Source organism: Colius striatus, chromosome 3 (assembly GCF_028858725.1).
Source record: "Colius striatus isolate bColStr4 chromosome 3, bColStr4.1.hap1, whole genome shotgun sequence".
Lineage (NCBI taxonomy): Eukaryota > Metazoa > Chordata > Aves > Coliiformes > Coliidae > Colius > Colius striatus.
In genome coordinates, this window is record NC_084761.1 from 11,736,860 (window position 1) to 11,762,803 (window position 25,944).

At 42.9% G+C, this 25,944-nt stretch overlaps 1 protein-coding gene across 3 annotated transcripts in view; it reads right to left on the reverse strand.

Annotated features, from left to right (window-relative positions):
* PDGFA (platelet derived growth factor subunit A) overlaps positions 1-25,944 on the reverse strand; it is a 158,470-nt gene that overhangs the window by 96,248 nt on the left and 36,278 nt on the right. The window contains exon 7 of one of the 3 annotated variants that reach the window (XM_061993573.1): positions 17,356-17,400. The exons of the other annotated variants lie outside the window; for them this stretch is intronic. The gene's annotated coding sequence lies outside the window, so the exon portion shown is untranslated. Of the gene's footprint in view, positions 1-17,355; positions 17,401-25,944 lie in introns of those variants that run through there. 3 annotated transcript variants of the gene reach the window in all.

Consider the following 25,944-nt stretch of genomic DNA (forward strand, 5'->3'; position numbering starts at 1 on the left):
ATGAAATTCATCTCTGGCTCACTAAAGCCCTATTTTGAGAGCTCACATGAGACTCCACTCATAGAAGAACCAAGAAAATCTTTTTAGCCTCTGGCTGTTGTGCACTTCACAGCAGGTTCTACAGCTTCTTGCTTGTTCTCCATGCAATTTTTCTCAGTGTCCTATCTCTGAAGGTTTAAGGAATGGTGAGGGCTCGGAGTTGGGAGGAAAACAAAAGGATAGCCTATCTAGAAATGCTTTGGAAAGGTCACTTCACCGTGGGCGTCTCGAAACGTAACGATCTTGTGTGTGTGAGCACCTCCATGAGAAATAAACAAAGCCTGCTTGAAGGACTTACCGGGGCACACAGTGACCCAGTGACATGACTTTGATTTAATACTAACTTCCTACAGTGTCACTCCTGGATAAAATAAAAGCAGAAACGCTCAGCCCAAGGTCAGAAGTAGCTCTGTCCTTAGGGCTAAATTGTCATACTGTGTCCTGGTAATCCAAAGTGGCTGACACTACTGGAGAAAAATGGAAATTTAGAACAAAGACACAAGCAAACCTATCCCCACACATGGAAAGGGAAAATCAACACTTCGTCCAGCTGCCAGCCCAGGCCTACAAACACTGACTATTTCTAAAAGTCCAGTTACTCAGGACATTGGGCAACATGGTATCCCCTTTGCAACAAGAGGTCTCTGATGCAAGGGATGTATTTTGGGCTGCAATCATTTTAAGTCTGCCTGCTGCTCTCACCATGAACCGCTTCTGTTAGGGCAGCTCACAGAGATCAGGTGCAAAGGTGGGGACTCACCAAGCCTCTTCACCCAAAGAACAAGCCCAAATGACAAAGTTGGCAAAAGAGAGAGTTTATCATGGTCTCCTAATTAATTCCTCTGTAATGGAAAATTGCTGCTTATTCCCCATCTAGGCATTTTTCGAAGACTTTTTTTTCAACTACCCCTAATACTACCCTGGTTATTAGGTACCAAATGGTCTGACTACACCTACAAGGCACACAGTTAATGTATGATGCAGTCACTGAGGACAGAATTTGTCTCCAAGCACCTTTTCACAGTAAACTTGTTTATGGCAACCTGCTCAATGGCAAACTGGTTTAGACCAAAACCTGTAGAGCAGAGGTCAGCTTTTATTTGCCCCAACGAGGCCAAAGGGGACATATTCATACAGTGACTCAGCAATTATTTCATCACACATATTTATTAGCTACATCTTTGGGGAGTAACTGGTGATGTCAGAGGTCATAGAATCATAGAATGGTAGGGATTGGAAGGGACCTTTAGAGATCCCCCTGCAGAAGCAGATCCACCTAGATCAGGTCACACAGGAGCATGTCCAGGAGAGTCTCAAAGACCTCCAAGGAAAGAGACTCCCCACCCTCCCTGGGCAGTCTGTTCCACTGCTCCATCACCCTCACAGTAAAATAAGGGTTTTTATGTTTAAATGGAACTTTTTGTATTCCAGCTTCAACCCATTACCCCTTGTCCCGTCGCTAGATACAAGAGAAGAAAGGGATGTCCTAACCTCCTGACATCCACTATTTATATACTTATAAATATTAATGAGATTTCCCCCTTTCCTCCAGTCTCCTCTTCTCTAGACTAAACAGCCCCAGTTTTCCCAGCCTTTCCTCATAAGGAAGATGCTCCAGTCCTCTGATCATCTTGGTGGCCCTGTGCTGGACCCCCTCCAGCAGTTCCCTGTCCCTCTTGAGCTGAGGAGCCCAGAACTGGACACAGGACTCCAGATGAGGCCTCACCAGAGCAGAGTAGAGGGGGAGCAGAACCTCCCTCAATCTGCTGGCCCTGCAGATTGGGCTCTGCACTGCTGTTGGGCTCAGTGCAGTGTTGCTATTCTTTGGTTTCCTGCTCCTCCACCTGACTCTCCCAGGAGGTTTCTGTATCGTGTGATTTGCACTCTCTGGCCCAGATATTGCAGGAGAACAATTGCATGGATTTCAGTATCTTTTTTTTTTAAATTATGTTAACTTTCCTATTGTGACTGGATCATAAAAATATAGGTAAGCTATCATTTACTAGGACACGAATGAATTCATCCTCTACCTAAGTATTTTTGGAGATATTATCGGCACAGCAGGGAATTAGAAATGAATAAGGGAAAAGTCTTGAAATGTCCACAGCACCTAATTGATAGATAGGCCATGCAAACCCAGTCCAATAGTTAATTACCTCTTTTCATTTTCAAAAATGCTTAGGGAATAATCCATTTTTTTCATTATCCTATAAATCTTTCTCTTGTTTATAAAATTGGCTCTTATTGGATTTTAAATACAGAACAATCAGACCTAAAAACAATTAGGTCCTAGGCAATGTAGCAACATCTTGCTTCAAAAATGGCACTTTTTAAACAAAACAATTTTTTTATTATTTATTTCTTTTCAGTGAGATGATGTCAGTGCAAAAATATGAAGAAGAAAAAAAAGACCAAGAAAATATTTAAAAGGAAGTAGACCCCTGGGAAGAGAAAAGTGCTGTATACTAGGAGAACGATAACAGGATTGGCACAAAACAGGAAATTATAAATATAGACCAGTGGTTCTCAGCCTCCTCTGTACCACGACTCCATACTTCAAGACAGAAAAATTTGGGACCTTATCCATGTAACCATTAAGAAAAGAAGGGTGGCTGCCTGCTCCCTGCAGATGGAGAACCACAGATCCCACACAGAGAATACTGAAGCAGAACCCCTACAAAATCCAGAAGTAGATTCAAACAACAGCTGCACAGATTTTTTGGAGGATTTACTAGGTAATTCCTTAATCAACAGCAATAATCTATCATCCAAACTACAACTATCGTTGCTTAAAAATTGTTAAGATCAGAAAAGAGGGCCCTAAATTATTTAGATATCATGGGAAATGCTAATCTCAGATCTATTTTCAAAAGAAGCCTAGAAATCGGGGCTGTCTTGATGAAAAGATGATCAGCAGCTGAGAACGGCTCAACTCTTTGTGCCATAGCTCATATTTCAAAGTCCATGAGAACCAGTCTGCTGACTACCTGTGCCACTATAAATAATATCATCAGTCACCTAAAGCAATTAGCACCCAACATGCCAGTTATCACCAAAGCAACTAGTCATCGAAGTTTTATCTCAGTGACATCTCTCATTTCCTTGTCTTGGCCTCATCCTGGCAGCTGTTGACCTGCAGTCTTTGTGGGACCCTCTCCTATTCAGAAAAGTAATCTGAAAACAGCTCAAGCTGGCTGTTCCTTTGCTGTTATTAGTCTGCTCATAGAGGATATCGACTTAGTCACTAACATAACTATAAATATGTTTATAGGAACTCATATGCCCTGACCAAATGTTGAACTCATTGAGAAACTTGCTTGCTGTGTTTTGTTTAAAATGTGAATCATGTGCTCACTGCCAACACATACTCTTCTTTATCCACCACATGTCTTGGTCTCCTGTAGTGTCCAGCTACATGCCTATTGGCAGGGCTGTAACATTGATGGCTTCTTCTTTTTCCCTTTCTGCCTTTGGCTTTGGTCCAGGGAAAGGAGCAGAGGTTTAGCTGGAGAGTGTCACTGACACTGACATCTTTCTCTGACCACCTCAGCAGAGAGGAAGATGATCATGAAGTCACTTGGTAACTTAGCTCAAATTTCACTTCAGTTCTTCCCTCACACATGCTCTCCTTGTTTCTTTCAGCAGATATGGAGAGGTTTCAGTTGGAAAGATGAAGATGCCATAGGCTGTTTAACTTTCAAGGATTTTGAGGCAGTGTGTTCGCCTAAAACATAAGCCTGGTTCTCCTTGGTGGTCTTACCCAACTAACTAAAGTGTCCAGTAAATATAAAAAGCCCCTGGGAAGACACTTTCCTTTCAGAAATAAAGTAGATTTGCATTTTTATTTTCCTGACCCTGAACTAATAACATGCTCATCACTCAGACGTCACAGATATCCTTCTATATGAGGCAAGGACCATGGATATGAAAGGCACATCCTTCCTCTATGAAGCAATGTGAGTCAGTGCCACCTTTTCCCACTGATCTGTGTTGATCTCTCTTTTTGGTGGAAGAAGGGGTTAGTTGTTTGAGTCAGATTGGGAACCAAATCCCAAATCTTTTGCACATAAGAGATCTTCTGCAAAGACTGATGGTGCAGCCCTTTCTATGTGTCTGGCCATCCTGCAGGAAATGAATGGGACTCTGTCCATATGAGCCTTCTCAGAAGTGTCCCCAGCTTATCAATACAGCATGGCACATAACTGAGAACTTCATCAAGAAAACAGAAAAGTTCATCGAAATACCAGCAAGGCCCCTCACCCCCACCCACAAGACAAAAAGGACTTTCATGCACACAATGATTTTTTTCTTGTCTCTGATTCAGACAGCCAAACACAGAGCAAATTTTCACTGTCTGGCCAGACTTGGGTGGGCTCTGACTCCTCCCAGAAGGAAATGTTTATTGAGGAACAGATTTTAATGGTGTATCTAAGTGATGTTTGAGTGAATATGACTTGGGGACAACTGGGGAGCAACTCAATGACTTATCAGGGAGTGCTGGTGTGAGCCAAGGCTGCTCTTTTCCCCATAAGCCACTTCAATGAGGTGACTTAAAACCAGATGTTTCTGTTACCTGTCTCATCATTGCTCTAAGGAACATTCCTGGCCTCTCTGCTTCCTCCTACAGGCTGGGTCTTTAGGCAGAGCCTGGGCACCCTATCCAAACAATCACCTGGGATGGAGCTTTCCTCCATCATTACTTGTGAAAATATTCTAAGGCTGCCTGTGCTCTGCAAAGAGTTGGTAAAGATCTGGGCCCTGATCTCATCAAGCACCCCAGGACATACCAGATGAGGCACCTGGTCCCAGGGCTTCACCCTCTTTGCATTCTCATTCCACTGCTCCATCATGTCTGAGCCATATCAATATAAACTTTGTATGAAGGTGGCCACTGGAGACTTGGGGGCTAATTGACCGACGATGTTGCCTTCTGCTACCAGAGAGTAGTAACACCTCACACCACTTGGATGCAATTCAGCAGAAGATGTCTGTCACCCTCCTGAAGTCAATGGGGACTGCCAAAGGCACCTCTGTCATTGGTTAAAATGCATTTCTGGGACTCGTGATATTGCTGAACAGTTTTTCTAATTTATATCTATCTAGAATCAGAAGAGAAGCCTAAGTAAATATTAATAAATTATGATCAGCACACTTAGCTGGCCTGTGAACTGTTAATGATTTTCTGTTGTTCTGTTATATTAATTCATCCATGATTTACTTTAGTGTTACAATAGAGCCTCTCTGTTTTGTGCTACTGCAGAACAGCCTCTCCAGTAGATCTAGGTAATTCATATTGGTAAAATTTTCATGTGTGCTAATATGTGAGACAGAGAGAAGAAAGTTTGTTTGAAGGGGTGCAAGGGGAGAGGAAAAATACCATCAGCATCAGACTTAGACATTTCACTTAATAGCTTTCCTGGAATATACCCATCTTGCCAATAGGAGATAGTATCTTCAGTAAAGCCATCTCATTCACACAACATATGGGAGTGTGGAATGTGGGGAAGATGAATCCTTAGAGCTACCTTTTGAAATGTAATAGGATCGCCTGGCTGGCTCAGCCATGCTGCCTGTTACTGATTTAATACTAGAAGAACAAAATGCGTCTGTGTATCTTTTTCCACTGCAGTAAATACTTTATCTGCAGCTACCAGTTTAATAATACCCTACACCGTACTTTTTGCCCCACGGGGGCAAAAGCCCCAGGATCAACACTGCTGTCCCAGCAGTGGATGAGGAGGGTGAAAAGTCATAGCTTTCTAGTTCCTACCTTCCCCTCCTAGAGAAAACTGGCTGGGACACAAAACTGCGTGACACCAGGTGCAGAAAAGCAGTAGCTATGAGGAGAGGCAGGGCTCTGGGACCCTGCCACTTCTTCAGCTCTGAAACTCCAGGCTTTGCTGTCTTTTCTTGCAGTGACACTGGCTATGAGGTCCCTTCTGTCCTGTTCCTTCCTATCTGTTCAGCTCCCCCGCCACCTACCATCACTATCCTCACTTGCAGGGGCTTTTTTGGCTTTTCTGATCTCTCCCCTCTACCTATCAGTTTTCTCCCCATTCACACATTTACTTCTTTCCTTTCCTCCATTATTTTTGCACTATTCTTTCTTCCTACCTCACCCACATCATACTCTTCCAACCTTCACCCCAAGGTGTCTATTCTCATTGGAGCTCTTATACAGGAAAGAATGACTGGGCTCATAAAATATAGCTAAAAGTCTACTTTTGCACATCTTTCCTCTTTCTCCTTCCTCTCCCTTTCTTCCTTGCACACTGCAAGCTGTGGGGGCAGACATGTGATTTTCCTGCATATCTGCAGGCATAGATTTTACACCATTGTTCTACAGAGCTGTGAACCTACCCAGTGCTATAGTAAAATCAAGTCGCTTAGACAAGGGATACGGTGGATATATTTGCCTTGTTTCTTGGAAACCTGAAAGCAAAAAACCTGTTTTGTAGAAAATGGTTGGACATTTTTGCGCTGGGAACTGGAGGAGGGTAGAACTTTCAGCCAAAAAAATATCAGTTTTCTAACAGAAAATGGAAATGTAACTGAAGCAGATACTAATAAAAATGTTCAACTAACAATCCAGTTTCCATCGCGGTGGAAAAATTTCCAGCAGTCTTAGCACAGTATTTTGTGTAACTAAAAATCAGTTTATAGTATTATGTTTATTCTCTGTGAGTTAGTTATGTACCAAAAAAAGGAAAATCTTTTGTGACTTACTCTTGGTATGAAAGATTTTTCCAAGATTTGTCACTGTAGTCAGCGTTTCTGATTAAAAATATTTATTAGAAATCAGTAAAAACATGAACGTGAGGTCCTGACAATTCATTAGACTTCTAGTAATGAATTCCCCCAGAACATATGATTTTCCTTGAGTTATAAAGCTTCATATAGTTGTTTTAAAATCATCTGATCTCGTCCCACCCTCAACCCCCAAAAAATCTTGAGAAAATCTCATTTCACAGTTTCCCATAAAACCAGGTGCAAAACAGCTGCTTTGGGCATGGAGTGATTCCTGAAGCACTTCATTGGTATCAGTAGCCAGTGAAAAACCATGAAATTGAAGGGATTTTGATAGGTACATTCACAATCCTCCAAGAAGGTGCCATGGAGGATAGTATGGCTGAGCTAGTGTTTCCCACATTTGGAGGAAGGACATTCACGCGGTCTAGTTTTCCAAACTCTGTGAAATTCTGCAGTAATGGCTTCATTCGACTCTGTGTTGTTGTTGAAAACACCCACCATTTGCTCTGCAGGGGTGATATGGGTGACTGCACTGATATGCCAAAGCTCACTGAGACCATTCACTGGAGAAAGGAACTTTCCAATCTTTCTTTAATGACCATCGCTTTGTCTATTTCATGCAACATTAATGGGTTGTTGTTGCCTTCCCTATACACCTTCCACTGAATCCCTTGTTCATATATGTCAACTAAGACCTTAGGTACAAGGGGGATTGTACCTATAACTGTATCCAAAGCCAATTAATGACAAAGTCTCTCCATAACTCATCTTCTCCAGCCGTACTTTAATTGAACACAAAGTTTCCTTTCACAGATTACCTGCCTTACTATGAGCCTTGCTTTAAAATTGCTGTCTCCAGGCAGATTCCATGGGAACTGGCTTTTAACTTAGCAGTAGTATCAAGAGCTAGGTGATTCAGTCCTAGAAACATTTACCACCTGTGCCTCACTCTTCCTTCACCAAACAGCTCTGCAGCTTCACAGGAAAACCATTTCAATGAACATGTTTTTGTTCACCTGGAGAACAGAGAGGGTGAGATCATGTCATGTAATAAAGCCTGTAAAATTAATCCTAAATCATTGAGGATGCAAAAGAAGCAGCTGTATGTTTCAGGTTGCTGTTAGTTTGGATTTTTTTATTAGAACTTCGTTGAACTAAGTGTTCAGCATTGATTTAAAAATATGCCTTTCTTAACTACTGGTTAGACATTTCATTCACAATGTATGGTATTTGAGGAAGACATAATGATACATGCTTAAAAGTCAAAACAGTGGATCAAACATTGATATTTGAAGAATAATGATTCTTTTTCCCAATCCTGCTTTAAATTACTATTTTAAAGAAGAACACTGAGTAAATTACAAAGGTTTTAAGAAGACAGGTCACCTATTGGGACAAATTCTGACTCCACTGAGTAAAGGATGTAAAGGATGGGGGTTTTTTGGGGGGCAGGGAGTGGAGAGATGATCATTCTGGCTAATAAGACTGATACCAGTGATATTCCTACTGTGAGAAAAGTATTCAATTTTCATCATTTGCTTAAAAAAGTACCGTTTTGTTTTAACAAATGGGAACATAAATGAAAGATATTTCTGTGTGCTCTGCTTACATGAATATTTCCCAGTGTTTTTATATCTCAGTTCTCTAAGGAATAATGTTTTCAATTTCCTTCTGAAATGTAAAATAAGACCTCTGGGCTTAAGGACTCCATAAATGATAGTTCTTGCTCACTTTCTATTCAATTAGCATGAAATAGATCATGTAATCGTTCAGGGATAAATACTGACCTCTCCAGAGGGAGAGGAGAGAAAATAAGGCATTTTCTTCTCCTGTCAATAAAAAGCAAACAAATGCAGAAAACATATAAGCATGAGCTGGTGTTTGTTGTTCTATTGAAAAGTCAGCCTCTAATTGGAAGGTCACTCTGGCTGATGAAATTATCTTACCACCAGTGCTGGGGAAGGCACTTAAGATATTGGTCCATGTGTGTTGTGCCATTAAAAATCTTACCCTGAGTAAACAGTAGGTTTCAACTGCTAAACAAGAGACGTTTGCTTTCCACTGCCTGCATTACCAGCACATTGTAAGTTGACTTTTGATTAAGGAAAGGCCACAGATGACAAAGAACCACTATATAACTATGTCCATAGGCAAGACAAAACCTTGGCCTAGAGCTCTCAAAACTGTCATTATTTATTGACACTTATCACAATTTTCCATTGAGAAACCTACCTTTGGAAAAGCAAGCAGCAATGTTACCACAGACCATAATTGGTTAGAGATGTACAGCTGAGCTTTCAAGCTCACAGGCTCTGGAGACCAGAGCACAGGGACTAAAACTCGGACATTTTCCATGAGCAATTCTCACATCTAAAGCCATGTCCCATCTTCTTCCAAGCAGATGACAAAGGCTTTCTTCACAGCTTGGATTAGTCCTGATCAGATGAGGTTGGGAAGAAGCTTTGAGATGCTGTTTTGTGTGGAAGGGATTACTTTAAATACTACTATTACCCTGCTGAGGTATCGTTTGCTTTAACACTGGGCAGCCAGACTTCTCCAGATATGGAACAGCTTTAGCATCGACCACAAAAAGAACGCTGTTCCTCAAAGTCTCTGCTTTTGCAAGAGCTGCATACTGGTTTTGGCCCAGGGATTTGTTGGATGCTATAATCCTGACCTGCTGCTCTGAACTCCATATAGCTGTTTGTGCCCATGAAGTGCAAAGCAGGTAGAAAGCCAGTCAGCCTGGTGTGCTAGCAGTCTGCATTAATTTTTCCCTGGAGAGGTTACTGCAGACTATAGATGCATCAATAAACATCTGAAATGCCAGGAGAGATGCTCTACTAAAATGCACAGGGATAAGGACATAAATGAGTGGAACATGCAGGTACTGGAAAAGCAAATTAGACACTTAGCTTCCTGTAGCTAATTTAAATGGGAAATGGGAGTTGTTCCAGGTATTCAGTAAACAGGCTTGCAAATTAGCTTCCCACAGTTTCCTTATGCTGCTGTACATGCATAAAGAACATGTACTGCAATTTATTGCTCTAACTCACTTTACTTCCAAAATCAGTGAATTTTTCCATTATTTTCAATTACTTGTTGAAATGTTTTCATGCCTGGTTGTGAGCAAATAGGGTAGGAGATAACTGGAAGTGAGCTCTGGGCTGTTAATAACCAGGTAGATAGATTCTGTATTCCTGCAATATTTCTTGAGCCTGGTGTTACCAGGGGATACAAAACTGCTTTTCAGTAGCTGATATCGCCCTGTATGAGAGAGAGAGAGAGAGAGAGAAGCTCAGAACAGCTTCATATCTTCATTCCTTTCTTTAATTCCATATGAATTAATTGAAAGCCAGTTCAGGCTTCAGGGAAGTGCAGAGGGAAGGGGACTGCTTGTCAGAACTGAATCACCTCCTGTTCATAGAGAAAAGGGGTCTGTAAAGATACTCAGTATTAATAAGGGGTTGAAATGATGTAAACCAACACACTATTTCAGACTTCATTTTAGCTCTGGGTTAGCTTCACTCTTTGCCCCAAGATTAATCTATATGACACCAGATCTAACTGCCTGTGCTTGCCCTCAGAGTTTCCGTTCTCTGGCTAAAGACAACAAAGATGCTGTTACTGAGCTTGTGATAGTCTTTGGCGAGTAGATACATGTCCCATAAGCTTTAACAGTCCTTTCCTATGTGTTCCCTACCCTTACACAGGATGTAAAACAAAAGTGGAGGAGCTCTGTTTCCCTTGCTTTCAAATTGGTCAGAGACTGATAGGTTTTAGCAATATGTCAAACTTAATGCTTCTTGGCTGTGGAAGTGCCAGTAAACGGGACAACAAAGCTCAGACCAAGACAAAAAGGACATCAGAACCACACATGAACCATTTTTACTGGGAATATTCAATTTACTCCATTGTCCATTTACTTTGAGTGCTAAAGGCAAAAAAGAAACCAGCATTTCCAGTTCTGCTCATTCCTTATATGGTGAGATGTTAGATAACTTGCGTTATTTATAACCTGCACATTTGGTATTTTTTTGTAACGGGGGGAGGAGGAGGACATAGTGGGCAAGAAGACTGGATCTTTTTTCCGGTCTAACTGAAGAATTAAGAATTAAACTGTGTCCCAAGTGCAGTCAACTTTATACTTATGTCTCCTAGAAGGACAAACCTTGAGCTAAGCCATTTGGATTGATGTAGTTTATGACTTTAAAAAAGGAATTCACACACATAGCACATACAGCATGGTAAAAGGTAATGAACATTGATCCTAAAGCTTTGAGCTGTAAGGCAGTCTTTAAATGTTTGTATTTCAAGAACTCCATACTTCCTAACTCAGTAACACTTCTAGCACTAGGACACTGGAAATAGGATTTTGGACTTACAGAGGCAGAAAGTGTCTCCTATAAGCTCCTGGCCTCCTCCCTGCCATGACCATGTTGCATTTTCAATCATAGTGAGCTGCCTGACATGGTTGTGTCACTGCTCATTCCCAAGGAAGGTGCTCTCCATCCCTGCTGTATTTGTGCTGTGCTGCATCACCTGATCAGTTTATTTTTCATCAGTGTCATTGTCAGCTATAATGCTGCCAAAACACACTAAAATGACTGGTTTTCCCCATGGTGCTTATGTCATGCATAGTGTAGAGCAGACCCATACCCCAGCCCCAGGTTTCACAGACATCACTCACCAATCCTTCTTCTACATCCTGAGAGGCTTTTATTTCAGATGTGAACTGAAGGTCACATCATTACCCCACCATGTACCTCAGTCCCCTGATCAGTGTGTAATGACATTTCTCTGCCATATTCATGAACTAGACCTTTATTTTAAAATATTGAGATACAGACATTTTTATTTCACAGGAACCACTTTAGGACAGATGACCTTTACCTTAATGTGTCTGCCACAAAGCTCTTTCAGGCATGCTGCAGGGGTACGTCACAGAAAACTCAGAGGGCACATAAAACTGCCCTATGTTATCTTCCCAAAATGTCAGTTATTTTCTGCCTAAGAGCATTTAACTTGGGGAAGGAAACCTCTTGGCATGCAACAGTCTCTGTCCTAACTCTTCACTCAGCAATAGTAGTAAACCAAAAATCACAGGTTATTTCTAAACTGATACTAAGCCTATAGCAAAGGTAAGTAGGGCATGACATATGTGAATTTAAAGGCAGTCTTTAGCTGTTGTTAGAGATTGCTTGCAGATGTTGACTACTGATTTTCTCTTTCTTTTTTTTTTTGCCTTGCTCTGCCTCTTAGAATGTTGTTTTCAATGTCCTCATTGTCTTATTAGCTTTCCCTTCCCCCTGCATCCAGCGACATGCAAAAGGAATGACGGTAGATGTTACTTTTTCCTGCTCCGTGGCACAGAGGAGTGTAGGGTTTCAGAGACTGTAAACTATTTCTTCTGCACTGAGAGATTGACTGCATGGGTAGAGCCCATTAAATATAGCTATGCTGACAGTATCGCTTCGGAGAGTTCTGTGGGAAAAAATCTGTCTGCACTATGTTGGTACCTCCAGCCAGGCAGAGAGTTGTCTTGATAACTCATTCAGATAATGAATAAAATGTGGAATGAATTCCACGCAGGATCAGCGCCCTGTTGATGTGAGAACCGGTTGCAAAACGTACGACGGGATCCTCCTGTGACTGTTGTTTTAAGCTTGGCAAATACCGTGGATTGTATATGCTAAAGTTGGGATATTATTAAAATAAACCCATCAAAACTCCAGAGAGTTAAGATGTGATGCAGCTTCCTTTGAGCTCAGGTCCCCTTATCGCAAGATATGTTGTATGTGAATGCAATTTATGTGAAGTACGTTAAGACTAGAACAGCCTGCTATTTCTGCCATGCCCAGGAAAATCAGGAAAGGTATGTAGCAGTAATAAATCAATTATTTCTTACAAATTAGACCAAGATATCATTGTCTAACAGCAGTCTTCCAGATGGTCAGGATGAAAGGTGGACTGGAAGGGAGGGTTTCTAGATAACCAGAATAAATGGGATACAGTTTAGCAGTAGAAATGAAAAGATCCAGCAGAATGACACCTGTGTGCAAGGAAACAGATATCTGAGATCTTAGGTTATGTCACTGGGTTGGCAGAGCAGGTTTAAAAAAAAGATATTTCCTAGACATCATCAAGGAGGCAAATTCTTTACGGTGTTGAATTAAGAGCAACCATGGGGATAGGAAGTGAACAATTTAAACAAAAACGGGGTCATTCCTAAATGTCAGGGGCAAAATATACTTTTTTCCTAAGAGAAAAAAAGCAGCCAAGAGAGGAGTGGAGGGGCAGGCACTAATGCAGGCAGTAGGAAACTGAGGAAATGGGATGGAGAGAGTGGGGACAGCCCCAAAGCCAACTGCTCTGCTGCACAGAAATCAGCTGCCAATTGCCTCTGATACTGCTGCTCCCTGTGCCCACAGTGAGGATCGAGTTTTACCTGCTCTTCTTGGGCTAATTGCCACTCTGCAACCGTGCAGGTGGTGGAAACTATTCCCTTGATATGCCAAGAAGCCAGAGACATGGTGTGTTTGTACTCACCCCATAACACTCACCCAAACAACAAGCTGGAAGTTCGCCTTCCAGCTAGGACAGATTGGTCCAACAGTTCCCCAGACTGGGATGTTGAAAACAGCAGGAACTACCAAAAAAATTGAAAAAGTTCTGATCCTGCAAGTCTATTTCAAATGTAACTCCCAGAAGCTTAAAACATTTTAAACAATCAAAGCCCATAATCAAAGAGACCTGCTGCTAATTACCTGAGTTAACATCAGCTCATTAATATATGTATTTTTGATACAGTAAAATATGAATTATATTAATAGTAATATATTAATATTAATTATTTTAACATTCTTCTGTTCATAAGCACAGGTCCAAACTCATTAATATATGAAGAATAACTATACACTGGTTCCCAAAAAGTGGCAGCTTGTTGAGCAATCTTGATTGTGAGCGAGAGGGGCAACTACATGAGTCCCTCAAGGAGGCAGAAGTTCAAAACCCACAAAAGTCCCTGACTACCAATCACAGGTGGCCAAGTGGGAGCCCAAGTAGCTGAATCCAGACTGTGAGACATTTTCATAGAGGCCCCGTGACAAGCCACGTGGATAAAAAGCATTTTTGTAGAGACGACTCAGAGGTGAAGCACCGCACAGATGTAGAGCTCACCTTTGAACATCTGGCTGGGAGTAAGAGTGGCTCTGCAGTGTCAGAAAGCTGACTGTGATAAGCCAAATAATCCCTGCACAGCCAGCTAGTGTGTCTCTCCCTGCTAACCTAAGAGGGAATTAGTCACACAGGTGATTTGGGATGAACCTGAAGGAACAACTTTGCACTCTGTGGGAAGTAAGAAACACTCAATAGCATTTTGTTCCTATGTCTACAATACTGGTGAAGAAATACATCTTTTACCAGAGGCGTTTCTTCCAGTGTCTCTCAAATCTCTGCCACTTTCCCAGCACTCCTAACACAATTCCTCAACAGAATTCTTCCCCTCATCACTGGGTTTGCTCAGTTGTAATTGCACTTGGGCAGCTGCTGAGAGCAGGCAGTGCAAAGGCTATGTACGTCATTGGGAGACACTCTCCAAAGGAAGAAGGCAGACAGATCTCTGTCCCTTCTACCTTATGCAGACTCTGGCATGAACTTGGTCCTGGAGCAACATGGAAAAGCCCCATGTTTTGCTATAATTTAATTACCGCCTCCCCACAGCTGCCTCCAGGATGATAAGAAGATCAAAATCGACTGAGGGCTCTCTCAACATACTCAGCTCTGTACTTTGCATACACTCTGCATCAGTCCCACTGTCAAATCAAATTGGTTCTTTTTCTCTATTCAAAACCAGAAAACATCCACATCTGCTATATTTGGATGCTGGTCATCTGAAAAAAGAATCACCCATGGAAATAGCCTGAATGAAATCTGCTGAATGGCAAACCACTGCCAGCCAGACTGAATGACTTTTCTTGCAGAGATATTTTTGCTACTTTCTCCTCTGAAGGGAATAGAATAGGATGGGGAAAGAGCTGGTTTCCTTTCTCTTGCACGTACTCACCATCAACAGCTTTGTTAAGTCCAAAGAACAGAATATCTCTTCCCGGTAATGATGCAATAACAGTCCAAATCCTACATGTAATACTCAGAGCTGGCAGGCAGGAAAATTGTTTCGGAGTTGTCTTTCTTGTTCTTAAAACTTGTAAACTCAACAAAAGTATTTCAGATGTTATTGCAAGGTAATAAATATGGAGCCTCCCTACCTCAGAGCCCAGAAATTTCAGGGGCAGAAGTATTTAACAGAGGCCTAGAGAAACAGAAACATGAATCTCTTTGAGAACAAGGCAAAGGAAAACCAGAGAGCAAGGCAAGAGGATGAGGAATTATTCTGAGGTTCCCTGTTGTAAGTGAAGAGAGTGGGTGGTGCAAGATAAAATCAGGAATTTGACTTCTCAGGACAGATGGATTTGAAAAAGGCAAAAAGCAATATCTCCAGGCCAAACTAAAAATGGTTATCATGGTGAAGTTATGGGCTGTTTCAGGCTGCCAAAATAAATAGCTTGCATCCCAAAGCAGTAAAGGTTACATGCATGGAAAACGGATCTATCCCTGAGGACTAACTAATATACTGCAATTATTATTATAATTTTTTCAGAGAGCTTTGAGAAAGCCAGGGCAGGCTGAGCTACCTAGTCTGACTGCATCTACAAAAGCCTTAAGAAAAGATGTTCCAGCTTAGATTTTTTTGTCATATTCCGAGCTTGGCTAAAATCAGCTAACGCTATTTGAGAAGTGAAGGCAGTATTACATCAGCAATTAACAAGAACTGTTTGAGGTTACCGATATACGAAAAATGCTTTGAATTTCAATAAGTTTGAAGTTATTTCCTAATACAGCTCTGGCCACTTCTGTAAGAGATATACCCGAGTAAAATGCAATCACCTCTGGAATTTCAGCTAAGTATGGGTGCTACAGGGGAAAAAAAATCTACACTTCTGACAAAGTTGTGTCAATCTCCACTTATCTGCTGGTTTGGTAGAACTGCCAAGGCATTCTGAAAGGCACGGTCTCCAGCCTTGAGCTTTTAGACATCATGCAGCCTTTCTGCAGGGTTTGCTTCAGAATATTATTATGCAATTATTATCAATTTATATTAGTTTTTATATAAGAATATTGCTTCCTTTTGGAGCAACCTTCTTGGCTGTAAAAGAGTGTAATTTCCTGCATGTCCCATATTTCTTGAAGGAGCGTAGCCTAATGGTTAGAGGAAAGGATGAGACACCGGTATCTCCTGGGCTGCTTTCCCAGTTGCACAGACTATTTAGGAATGGCTGCACTTGCACAGAAATCAATGAAACTCTGTACTGAATTTTCCTGGGAACATGATAAAATCCTTAATCTCTCTCTGCCTTCCTACCCTATCCTGCAAGACATCAAGCACACTAGCTCAGCCAGTCCAGCAAAGCCCTTAAGGCTAAGCATGTTCGGAGCAGAACTACTGCAGCCGCAGTGCTTCTAAGTGCTCTGCCATTCCTAGAGCCAGGAATGAGTGGGGGAAAATTATATCCATCTACCTCTGAAGGATGTTTTTAACATTAAGTAACAGGATTCTTGGAGACTGGGCACAGGATGCAACAGACTGAGTTTATCAATTCTATCCCTCTGCTTAATACCTATTAATGGAAAGAGATGATAGAGTACCTATGTCTACACATATACAACATCTCTCCCATGCTGTCATGACAGAGTATTATCTGGTAAAAAAAGCAGTGGATTGAGGTTTGAGGAGGGGGAATAAGAAAAAAGGAAAAGATGTTTATAACACATTAAGCAGATACTATTTGGAAGTTGACACAGTAATTCTCCCTGAGGAAGCCAGAACCTACCTTCGGAGTGGGCTGAGTAAGTTCCTCATTCCTTCTGGTTTGCTTTTTTTTTTCTTAAATGTCTTTTGAAATGTCTTTGAGTGTGGAGCATACCTTGCCTTGGGGAAACACACTGCTGAGCTGTTGCTCACACTAGAAAAGGGTGCTACTTCTCACTCCTCCCTTCCTTTGAGGCCTGGCTTGAGGTGAGGAAAGGGCTGACTGGCTAAACCTAGGTCTTTTCATCCCTGGGTACGCAGCAGGATGGCTCTGAGGGGCTCAGCCTTGGTGTCTGGCTCTGGGGAGCTCATTTTGCCTGGGAGTGCTCCAACCTGGGAGCACAGCAGGTTTCAAGAACATAGTTTAGAAGTTTGATGTATCTCCTAAATTTTTTCTTGCCTGGAAGCTGGGATTGGCTTGAGAAGAGCATGCTTTGGGGGAATAGTCTCCCTTAGAAAGACTGTAGTTTCTCTCTCTCAGATCACTGGCTTTAGACAGGTTGGGGATTAGGAGGGGGAAGAAAAAGGAGCATCCTCTGAAATTTAAAGCTAAAATCCTTCACTCTCTGTTTCAGTGGACTCTGCCTTTCCTCTGTTTGCTTTTCCCTCAGCACGTACCAGAGGCTGGCCCACAGCTGAAGCTGACACAGGGTCACGTCGCTGCCCAAGTGTCAGCAATCTCTGGCACTTTCCCCATCCTCTTCAGTGCAGCATGAAGCCAAGGCACCTCACAGGCCTCAGGGCTGCAAGAGAAAGGAGAAATTCTTTTACAGTTTATAAACTTCATCAAGTTCACATATCCCCCTGAACCTCCAGTGCTCCAGCTCCCTAATGCACCGCAACCGAGGCTATGTGAATGAGGAGAAAATCATCAATGTAGTTAGCAACCTACCATGAAATTCACTGATTAAATTACTGGATAAATATTTGAGTGTATCTAGCTGACAGGTATGTCATGTATGCAGTCTTAAAATAGGAAGGTAATGGGAAATGAGGGAGAAATGAGCCAAGGAACAGGAACAGGAATGTGATTTCTGGTAATACAGCTCACGTTCATCAGTGCCTTTTTAGCAATACAGAGGACGTGTGTGGTGAAACTGCGAGCAAGGAATGGTCGTTAAAATAAACCTAGAGAAACTGCAGCTATGTAGAAACAGAGCATTAAGCAGCAGTTCTCTGGGAATAAGGCTGGTGAATTAATTTATGGGGATTTACATCCTCTGAACCTGGCAGGTACTTTTTAATGTGCTCACAAGAAGCAGGCATAGCTATTTCCAGTAAAATCTTGGGAAGCTGTGGCGGCTGTGGGCTTGTATGATGCTCACACTGGCCTCTGAGGTGCTGGGCATGTGGATCCACGTTGGCTCCTCCACCTGCCATCTCCACTAGGGGCTTCTCCTTCTGCAGCCCGAGGTTCTTGTGTTTAATCTTAAAAGATGAAAGGAAGAGGCTGTCCTGCTGAACAAACTCGTCAGCGAGACTCTGCCCCTGAGCTGTTCAAACATGCACACATGCGACTCCAGGCAGCCCCAGCAAGGGCAGGATCAGGCATCACCACATCCATCAGGTCAAGCCTGTGAAGGTCTCTAAGGACGGGCCGATCATATTTGTGTCACTCAGAGTAAACAGTCTGGAAAGTAATTGCTTTAAAACACATCTAATTCGTTTTTGACCGATCTCACAAATGTTCCCCCTTTCCTCAATGCCGCATTGACGGGCCCTGCAAACCACTTGGCATCAGCTTGTGTGGCGTGTGCAGTCGCTTTGCTCCTTGATGTTACCTCATCAAAGAGTGGTTGAAAGTGATATTTCCAGCCAGAGAGTTTCCAAGAGTGGCCGGTGAACTTGCTCTGCCCCATGCCCTCTGATTCACAATTAGATAGGTTTCCTGTGTGTCAATTCAGCTATAGATCAGTGACAAATTTAAGATTGCAATATGCTGACCAATAAAAAATAATAAAATCATGACAGGCTATTTTTGGTTTCAAAAGAAACTCCTCTTGCTAGGTCTTTTCAAGCCCTCACCTCCACATACAGCTGCAGTGGATAAGGAAAACAGGATGCAGGGTTGCAGAGTTGGAGGAATAGAGTGTAAATCAAAGGAGACAAGCTAGTCCCTGTGTGTTGCCTGGGTCAGATCTCAACCTTTGAGCAAGGTGAGCAGTTGTCACTTGCTGGGGACTCTCCCAGTAACAGCAATGCCCAGCTGCCTAAGCATTTATACTGGGCCATAGCCGCGTCTCACTTTTTCCTCCCACTGTGTCACCTCCTTCCCTTGTGCTGACAAGTGATTTAGACAGTCTGCCCGGCTGGCCCTGCATCTGAAATGTAAATCAAACACATGGGACATAAAGCTGGGTTTCAAAGTTGACTATTAACTCGGGCGGAAGGGGTGGCGTCGCAAAAACAAACAGTTCCAAGTTCAAGTCTGAAACCGTAAGAGCAGACTTAAAAACCTTCCTCCTCTTCCATCACCAGCCAGTGCAAGGGTGAGTGATTTCCCCAGGGCAGAACATACTTAGTGCTTCCCTGATTTCCTAACCCAGGTGCTTGGACTTCGAAAGAAGGAGGATGCTGGGATGCTAAGGCTGGCCTTATGCATTAGCACGTAGTGGCTTCAGTCATACAATCATAGAATAGTTTGGGTTGGAAGCGACCTTTAAAAGCTATCTGGTACAGGGCTTCTGGAAGTTCTTGATGTCCTGAAAGCTTCTGACATTGAGCTCTGCTTAGTCCAGTATCTTGCTCCCCAGAATGCTAGCTTAACTGGTATGGAAAATCAAGGGTTTAAAAGTAGTTTTTACCGAGTTTCATCCAGGAGAGTTAATGAGCTTGCAAGACAGGGAGGTCCCCTAACCTGGAGGCCCCCTCTGCTGTCCTAATGCTTTCAAACCAGTGGAAGTCTAGCCCCCCGCAAAAATATAGGAGACCCAAAGCAAATCAGTATGAAAATGTTATTAAGTAGGAATGTACCTCTACTGTTACAGAACGCAGTTTAATCTTTCTTTACCTGTCACCCCAAATAGTTGTGGGGGAAAAAATCCACAGCAACTATTTTCTTTGAAATAATATCTAGCATGACTTAGGTCATTTATCTCTGACAATGCTATAGTGACATTCTTACCATTAAGGTCTACCTTGGAAACTGGAGACATGAGTAACTGATAGGGAGGTTTGAGTCAGTTTGCTAAGCCCACTCATTCAGGTTACATAGCAGTTCCCTGGGCTTGGCCAGGTCAGGGCCTGGATATGAAGTGAGATTTCATTGCTCTCAAGGACAATGCAACGGGGGGAAAAAAAATCCTGACCTTTTTCTGAATTCCTTAAAGCACTATTTTTAATGCAGATTTTCTGCCAGTGAGAGATGGTGAGAAGAGCAGCTGTGAGCAGGGCTGCCCTCCAGTGAGTAGCCATGGTCCCAATGGTGCTGGGTACCAAGCTGGATGAGCAGGGGATGGCTAAAGCCTTCAAACACCTTACTCTGATAAATAGGTCATGGCCTCTGATAGACATGGTGGTGTCCTGGGACTGTGGGGAACACCTCTGACTGTCAGCCGAGGCAACCTCAGACACACCATTGCATCTCTCTGCACCTCAGCTTCCCTTTTGAAAACTGATTTTGGGGAGGGGAGCAATGCTGTGGCATTGCTGAGTGACATTACCACATAGACTCAGTTCTGTATTTCTGCCCGCCACAACTGGGAGGGCTCTGCTGGCATATATGTATGCACAGGCAGCTTTTCCATTTCAGGGATCAGCTCCACCCCAGTGCTCTCTGAAGGCAGAAAACACCAAGTGCAATTTCACATGAGCCACTAACATACCTGATAATAACATTCCTTTGTTGATAGCTTGGACTGTTTTCAAATAGGCTTTGCCATCTCCTCCAACATGGGAAAGCATTGTCCCAAACCATCTAGGATAATAATTATGCAGTGGTCTTCCTGTAAATAATGTGTCATTCTAGTGAAGTAAACTGCTCTGCTCCTCATCAGGCTGCATCTCAGAGCAAGTTGAAGCCAATTTACTAGAGCAGCAGTGAGGATATCATTGTGTGATCCTCATTTCCATTAAACAACTGGAACTAACTCTTTTATTTTCAGGCTAACCATGCTGAGATTTCAAATTGCCTTGATTATAATGTAGCTTTTAAATGATTTGTCATGGCTGATCATTTCACACATGAAAGTTGCTACTAGCTGATTAGGAAAAAAAAAATCCACCATTGCTTCTTCTATTGCTTAGGAAATTGCAATCCTCAATCTGCAGCTTGAAAAGCATGTTGCCATGGAAATGATGCTTATGCTGTCATAAACAAAAGTATTCTAGGGTCACCAGGGTCTGCAGCGTAAACAGGGACATGAATACTGCCTGGAAAAGTGCCAGAGTGGTTTAAACATATAGAAAGATAATTTTAATAGTATTTCACTTTCCCCATTATTGTCAGAAGGACTGATGAAGGTTAACACAGAGCTATAACCTTGGCATGACAACAAAGCAGAAAAAGTCTTAGCTATTGGTATTAACAGCAGAGTAAACAATATTGTAGCCCTCCTGACCAGTGTTTCTCTGCTGTTAAATACTGGTACACATTGCTGGTACACTCAATGGGAGTATGTTCCTCTCCCATTGTATTTCTCACACATCCAATGGTGAAATCTAACTGTATATTCATTCAGGGGCAGTCTTATGAAATTCATGAGCACAGCACTTGAGAGCTTAGGAAAACCAGCTGATCTTACAAAATGTTTTAGCATGGACTACCTGATCATACAGTGAATCTTCTCCCCTGCCCCAGCAACATCTCACCCACAGCCCAGGAGCAGCAAGAGGAAATTGGCCTTTTCCTTGGAGGGAAGATGCTGTTGAACAACAACCCAGCAAAGGGAAGGAGCCTGTTTGCCTCGTGTTGCTCCTGTGCGGGAGTTTTGTGATGCATCTCCAAGCCAGACTGAAAGAAAGCACTGACAGTGTTTTGAAGGAGAAATATAGAGGTCAGTGACAGAGAGGGTTTTGGATGCATCAGTTTGTGTGAGCTTTGAGGAGGAAAGTAGGCAGTATTTACCATTTCTGGTGGGTTCTTAATTGTTCAATGGGCTGCTCAATGGCATTAAATGGGCCATACTGTGAAGCTGCCTTGGGCAGTATGAGATGAAGGATATCTACTTTTCTCTTTGTATTTTTAATATCCACACAAGCATTTAGAGCACAGGCAGTCACTTTAAATAAAACTACAGAGATTGTAAATGCCACAGCTTGCTTATTTACTTACTGTCTCTTAGTCTGCCCAAAATGTGGAAATAATGTTTCCAGCAATGCTGGAATTCATGTGCCTGTTTAGAATCCTGGCTCCTGTCCTGGATGATATTGCATATTCAAGGGATGATTCATTCACTCCTGAGAGGGAGGAAGGACTGTACCAGCTGTACCACCTCTCCTTTGCTGATTGACAGCATGGTGATGTTTCCAGGAGGAAGCCTCGTGCCTCCAGGTTAAGCCAGCAATTATGGAACAAACAAAAGAGAAGTGAAATGGAGAGATGATTCACGGGCAGAGAAAACAAAAGAGAATTGGAAAGGTGATGGCAAGCCAAACTGATACAAAATTTTCATCTTCTCAGCCCAAAATGTGCAGACAGGGTTCTGCATTTCCTTCGTGTGTAAATTAACAATGCCCTCTGCCATTTGCAAGGGGGGGATCCAGGAGGGAACTGCTCGGCTTTCAGGGCTTTGCCACCCTACTCCTGTGACAGGCAAAACCTACTTACTTCTTCAGACAAGTAAGATCCAACCCCAACACCCTTGGCTGCTTCATAAAGGGAATGAAAGGTTCAAGAAATGGCTTTTCCCTTTTGTATTCCATTTTCTTAAAAAAAAAAGGAAAAAAAAATGATCCCTGCTGGGACAGGAACTGTGTGGGATACAGGGCTGATACCATGCCCATTACACACCTCGCCTCAGATTTATCACAGAAGGCCTGGTGGACGCTTTGAAGACAGCTGACGGCTCCCAGCTGGCTGGGGGCTCACACGTGTGGCCTCTGCGCTTCTTAATGGGAACAGGGGCTCAAAACAAAGCTGGGCTCAAAGGTTGCCCAGAATGACCAAGAGAGGAAAAATTCCTCCTGCCACTCCTGTGCTAATCAGACGGGTGTGGAGAAGAAGTTTCAATCCCTCGTGTCCATGCTGCCAAGCAGAAAAACAAAATAATCACACAGCCAATTCCTGTATTAAGGAAAAAGCCTTCTCGCTATCAAAATCAGGCTTTAAATTAATCTTGCCTGTGAACCACGGAAGCTGAGCCAAATAGTCCAAGCTCTCTTAAAACGTCTTTCAAACACACCTAATCTGTTTACTCTGGGCTTGTGCTGCTGGCGGTACCTGGAAGTTCACCTCCAACGTTTCCTACAGGTTGTGCTCCCAGCAGGTCAAAGTTTTCAAAGGTGGGGAGAAGAGAGGCAATCCCTTCCCTGCCTGTATGAAAGGTATGTGCCTCTGAGCTACTAATTTAGAACCAATGAATCAGAAATAAGTGACATAAAAACCGTCTAACAGTTATGTTTACAGAGCACCTCCACTAAGCAGACAAAAGCATGTGTCAACAGGGAAGCTGCCATGTAAAGCTTGCGTGGCAAAGTTGCTCGGTGTTATTTAAACAGCTTTGGCAAAGATGTTGCTAGCGGAAGCAAGAGCCTGCACAGATATAGGTGCCCTCTTGCACCAAGACCCCGCCACCCATACAATGGGAAAATGGAGTTGCTTCGGCACTCACAGCTTTTTGTTTTCATCTTTGCAGCTTAAAAAAAGGCAGTTCTTCCAGCAGCTGATTAATGGTCCTTCTGTAGAAACTGCATTTTGCACATTTTTAGAAATCTTGGGCTAGATAACACTTTGACCTAAAATATAATAGATTCTTCTCTTTTTTTTTTCTGATAATGTCTGACATTTCTAAGTTTTAATATCCTGCTGGTGTTTTGGTTTTTTTCTTTTAAAAGTGTCTTTTCTAACTTGAAGAAAAAAAGACAGCCAGGCTCTGGCTCTGTGCACCCCACTTCATGTGTGTGGCTGGTGGGGGCTCTGAGCACATTGCCACACCAGCTCTGGGACATACCAACACACCTCAGACCACCGGCAGAGGCATCCCAGTCTGGCACCAAGAAGACCTCCTGGGCTGTGGAAATATGCCCAGCACAGTTCCCCCTCCCATAGGGTGAGGTCCTTGGAGAAACCAATGTCATCCTCAGCCTGTGAACCATTCCCCAAATTTTCTCATCCCTTGAGCACTCCATGTGTGTGTGATATGAGCCTGGATTATATTAAGCCCATTGCTCAAAGGACTAGAAACGACAGCTCCCATGGGCACAGTGCAACTACACTACCAGAAAGGGAAAAATTCAAGGAGCAAGTGGCACTGTAATATATCTTACCTACCCTGAATACAGCTATCCGTGTACCCATCTCTGTAAACACACCCATTTCTCCATATGGGTGGGTATTTATTTAGATGCATCAGTCTCAAAATACCAGTCAGTTTTTATTAGCCCCGTTTGCAGATGGAGTAATGATGACAGACAAAGTGCTGCAATCCCTCTAGGCTGCTGCTTCTCAGGAGGGGAGAGTTTGGGTCGTCCCTCTCTGGGAGAGGCAAGAGAGGGAGTCACATTTTCCCAAAACCCAAGTAGCTGCTCAGTGCGGGAGGCTCGCTCAGCTCTCGCTTTGAATCATGCTGGCAAATAAACATGAAAGTGAAAACGGTATTGTGAGATAGTTATGCAAGAGCGGGCGGATCCCAGGACCCAGCCATTGTTCCAAACATTTAATTAACATTATGAAAGCTGATTAAAGGAAAATCTTTAACCTCGAGGGAAATCCCATTTTCCTTCGCTTCCCATACCTCTGCAATTTTCACAATGTAAGAAAGAAAGTGTTATTTCAAGGCATGATTCATAGCAGCTACAACCTGATCTTTGCCACGGCCATGTCCTGCAGCTTAAATAATCACTTGACACTAGTCGGGGACACTTCTGAGGCAGCGTTTTTCCCCTGTTATACCATGACCTGAATTGCCATCATAATTTCTAGACTTTGTGTCATCCTGGCATGATGACAAGTGTTCACCCACGCTCAAGAACTGAGAGTTAGTTCACAAGGACAGTACTACCTTCCCAGACACAGCATCTCAGATACAAAGTGCGAATGACACACCACGGCCCGGCTCTGTAACAGCAGGAGCTGTTTGCTTTGGTCACTGCAGAAAATTCCTTTGAAGGCGAGAGACTGAAGCACCATCTCCAGCAACTCTCTATCTAACCTTGAGAAAATCACTTACCCTTTCTCTTCTTTTGGAAGTGGGAATAAAGGCAGTGTTACCTCTCTTGGGGCACTGCAAACATTAAGGAATGTAACCAGGCTCTGGAAATTGTTTAGGTGGAAAGTGCTATTGCAAAGGTATGTCAGTGGAGAGATTTGCTTTCAGCTGCAGTCAGCATTCAGCTGTGTACAGGTTGCATATTGCCTCTCTGGTCTACCAGGCCTATTTTAATTATATGGCATGGCCAGCCTGTCAGAGACCCAATCCCAGGATCTAATCTTAGAGGCAACAGACAGCTGACTGTCTCCACTGCAGGAACGCCCTTGGGGCTGCATGGAGGGTGATGCAGCCAATGGGAAGGGAGGACATGAACCCATCCAGCACACAAAGCAGGTACTTGTCCAGGGTAAAGCCAGGCCCTGCTCATCCCACCTGGCCAGGGCATTACCCTCTCTGGCAGCAATGGCATATGAGTGGCATCAGGCTGGCACCATGGCCCTGGGTCCTCCCTTTGCTAACAAGAGTCTGCGTGGAGGATCTTCAGACACCTAGATCTGATTCTTGAGAATACACACAGCTTCACTCCTTCCAAAGCATCAGGCTTGTATAAATACATACACATATAAATACATACACATATAAATACGTGACATAAATACAGCCTCTGACAGCAAAAACAGTCTCATATGCAGATCTTCAATAGTTCTTCCTATCTGTGGATCTTGCAGGGCAAAGCCATACAGAACTTCAGAGACCGTTGTGAAAAAGGGAAAGATTATCTTTTCCCACGGTGATCTGCCTTCACCTGATGCAAAAACCATTTTAATTCTGATATAGCAGGATCATCCTCACTACTCTGACTATGAAGAACAGGCCCCGCTTTTGTGCACATGGAGACATCAATAAAGTCAAAGTCTTATCTAGAGGATGAAATTCCTCCTTCAAAAAGCGCTAGAGATAAACCAAAGGAATATTAAT